Here is a 4,158-nt window from a genome sequence, read left to right as displayed (position 1 = left end):
AAAAAAGTGTCTTTATTTTTATATAATAAAGATAGTAGTTTTGTCTTTATATATAATAATATTTAAAACATTATTAAAGTATGCCCTAAGTTAGTTAGCATTTACTAGTAATAGTAGAAATAGTGTTAAAGTCTTTAAAATGTAGTATGTAACTAGACTAATTAAGTTTTAGATTTATATAGTACTAATTAATTTTTTTAGTGTTTAGCCTTTAAAGCTAATATTTATTTAGCTAAGTATCTAATTAATTTTTATATATAAGTTTTTTTATATATACGCCTTAAGTTAAAACTTGCTAATAGTAGAGATTTTTACTACACTTATATTTTATAATTTGCCTTAGTATACTATATAGTATTAGTTATTAAGAATAAACTGCTTAGCATACTTCTTAGGTTTAATGCTGTAGATGTCCTCTTCTATTGCACAGTATAGATAAGTAGTAAAGGTAAAGTAGTTAATAGCTTTTTTAGCATCTTTACTTTTTTATTTTATTTTTTTTATATTATATAAATTATTCTTTTTTTTAGAGTAACTTTTAAAGTTTTAGATATATAAAGTAATAGCTTTATATAATAAGGTTTTATTATAAAAATTTTTATATAAAGTAACATACTAGTTTTTTTACTTATATATAGTTATTATAAAAGTAGTTTAATAACTAACATCTTTTTTTATAGTAGACAAAGCACTTCTTTATTTATATATAGTTATCTTTAGATTGTGGCCTAAACTTAAATAAAGATCTTTTATATTATTTTTTTCTACATAAAGAGAAGCTTTCTTCTTATTATGTAGACTTTTATTATGCAGAGTTATATTAGTAGTCTATGTAGTATACATTAGGCAGTTTCTAGAAGTATTAGTTTACTCTTTAGTCTATAGTAACTTAAAGTAATACTTATAGGTTACTAAATAAAGCTTTACATAAAGGCTTAATAGTAAACATAGTATGTTCTAGTTTTAGTTATTTTTAATAAGCTTATATAATAGCAGTGTATAGTAAAACATCTTTTTAAAATTTTATTTTTAGTGCCTTTTATATAAGCATAAGCTTATTAATTATTATTTTAAAGACTTTATATAAACTTTTATTAAAGTTTTTTTATTAGCATTATGTAAAAGTTATTATTATCTAGTCTGTCTAGTACTAGCTATAGTTTACATTAGTGTTAAAGTAACTACTTAAGGTGTTATATAAATGCTTCTAGTTATGTCTAGAGCCTATGTTATGCATATAGTATATATTTACTTAACCTTTTAGAATATCTAGAAAGATGTCTATATACTAAGTTTTTTAAATATCTAGCTATTAATATAAATTTATCAAAATTTTTATTTTATTTATAAAAATGTTATATAGTTAACTTATATAGTTATTATTTTTTTATGCTTTTTAAAATTATATAATTTTATTTACTAGAAGTTTTTCTTTAGCAGTTTCCCTTTAGAGTAGAAGTTTGTACAGGTTGTAATGTAGTATAGATTGTGCAGGTGGTATTAGTAGTGCATACACTACTGCAGGCGGTAGTGTGTACAATTAAGGGTGTGGAGCAGGCGTTAGGTAGAGTAGCATGTATTATTTGTATAGTAATTAGTGTAGTGCTAGCTAAGGTGTAAGAGTAGATAATACTAGTATATTTAGTATTATTAGTAGCATTATGTTTAGTCTGCTTCTGTGTAAAGCCTTATATAGTAATAAAGGTTATGTATAAAGTCTTTTTAGTGTAATTACTTTCTTTTATGCTATATAATACAGCTTCTAGGCTTAGGTACCTTTAGTGCCTAGCTATAGTGTATTATTTTTATTTTTTAGCACTTATATAAGCTCTCTTTTAAACATATAGCTAAGTGCTAAAAAGTTTTATAGTATTTATTCTTTAAAATTTTTTATATATAAACTTAAAAAAGTAGCGCCTTTTTAAGTTATTATATGTAAATTAGTAATTATATAACTTATATATAATTAAGTCTATAAGCTTATTAAAGCTTTTAACATGTTAATCTTATTATTTTAGTACTCTAGGCTAGTCTTATTTTATAGTGTTACGTCTAATATCTCTATGTCCTTATTAGTTATTTATATAATAAGAATTATTTCTTATTCTTTTTATTATTACATAAAGTTATTAGTTGCTAGTAAGATTTTATTATAATAGTATAGTTAATTACTTTTCTAGTAAATTACACAGGTACTGCTGTTATCTAGCTGCTAGGTTATACAGCTTTAATAGCTTTAGTGTGCGCCTTACACTATCTTCTTCTTACTTTATATAGTAGCAGAGCTTGCTGTATAATGTAAAGGATTAATCTACTATTCTAAAAAATAAGTAACTAAATAAAGTACTTTATAAAGTATAAGTACTTTATTATTACTTTTTCTAAAAGATAAGTAATAAAACAAAGTGCCTTATAAAGTGTAATGTTAATTACTTGTGCAGTAAATTACGCAGGTACTGCTGTTATTATCTAGCTGCTAGGTTATACAGCTTTAATAGTTTTAGTGTGCGTTTTACACTATCTTCTCTTTACTTTGTACAGTAGTAGGGCTTACTATATAATGTAAAGAATTAATCTGCTATTCTAAAAAATAAGTAACTAAATAAAGTATCTTATAAAGTGTAAGTGCTTTATTATTACTCTTTTTAAAGAATAAGTAATAAAATAAAGTACTTTATAAAGTGTAAGTACTTTATTATTACTTTTACTAATTTATAGTTAATTAAATTAACTACTAATTAGTGTTAAATAGGCTCTAATAGCTAGCTGCTTATAGTATAAGCACTTAAGTAGCAAAAGTAAGAGTAGTGTATAGTGTGCACAGCATATAAAGTAGGTAAAGTAAGAGTAACATGTTTCTAGTTTTATTACTCTTGTCTTTTCTCTGTATAGAGGAAAAGGGGGATATCTAGATGTTCGCGCACAGAGGTTCGCGCACAAGCATCATGTGACATAGATACGTGATCCTGCTCGTGTGCGATCGCTTGTATCCAGGCCGCGACGCTGCTGCTGCGTACGGACAAAGAGTATATTAATCTAGATTTCTTACTAGAAAATCTCCTAGTTAACACTATGCTATAAAGACCTAAGGTTATAAAGTTTTATATAGGCAGCACTTAGGTTACTTCTAACACAATAGTCTCTAACTTGAACTTTAATAATTAGTAATACTATATAATAGGTTATAAAAACTACTATAATAATTTAAAGTTATTTAAAACTTAATATAAAGCTTTCTTAAACTTTTATATGTTTATTAAAGATGAAAAAACTATTTATAAAAAGCTAAAAGGTTTAAAAGTAATTCTAAAGCCTATTAATAATTAGCTTAAATAAAGCGCACAAACTGTATATAACTATGTAAAAAAGTAGTTTTAAAAAATAATATAAAACTAATAAATTATAGCGTATAAAAAGATAGATATTAATGCTAAATTAGTCTACCTACTAAATATAGTAGAAGATTAACTACATTATAACTTTATATTACTAATTTTAGATATAAACTCTAAATGCATAGCAGCTATCTAATTAATTCTAGTCTAGTATAAATAGACTAATAAAAATCTACTTGATTTTTTTACTAGCTATTTAAAGTTTTTTAAAAATTAGTATTAATTATAGCTAACTTAGCAACCTAGCATTATCTATAGTAGTTTTACTATATACTAACAACACTTATCTACGCTAGAACAGCAGCAACTGTAATTTATATATAACTTGTCGCGTAAGAGAGCACATGGTCCTAGTGTCGCGCCTGTGTTTCGGACGAGCAGCCTGAGACACTTGGCGCCGGAGCTCCCACTACATAGGCAGGCTCCCTATGAGCCTCTCATAGTCAATAGACTTGCTCCTCATTGCTCCCTGATCAGCGGTTGCGACATAACTTTTATAAAAGTTACTATAAATCTAAAAACTATAAAATTAATAATTTTTAACTAAAACTTAAAACATTCTAGATCTCTACTTTCCTCTAGTAAAAATATAATAAGTGTACAAGTAGAAATTTTTAGCTTAAAGTAAAAGCTAAGTAGCTTAAAAATAAAGACTTTTTTTTACTATTAAAAGACTAACTAAAGTAAGAAAAAGAACATAGTAGATGAACAAAATATAACAAAGGTAGTAATAATAGTAACTATTATTAGCTAACTTAATTAT

The sequence above is a fragment of the Lindgomyces ingoldianus genome (genome assembly GCF_010093535.1).
Source record: "Lindgomyces ingoldianus strain ATCC 200398 unplaced genomic scaffold BDR25scaffold_44, whole genome shotgun sequence".
In the NCBI taxonomy this organism is placed as follows: domain Eukaryota; kingdom Fungi; phylum Ascomycota; class Dothideomycetes; order Pleosporales; family Lindgomycetaceae; genus Lindgomyces; species Lindgomyces ingoldianus.
Note: the sequence above shows the minus strand (reverse complement) of the source record.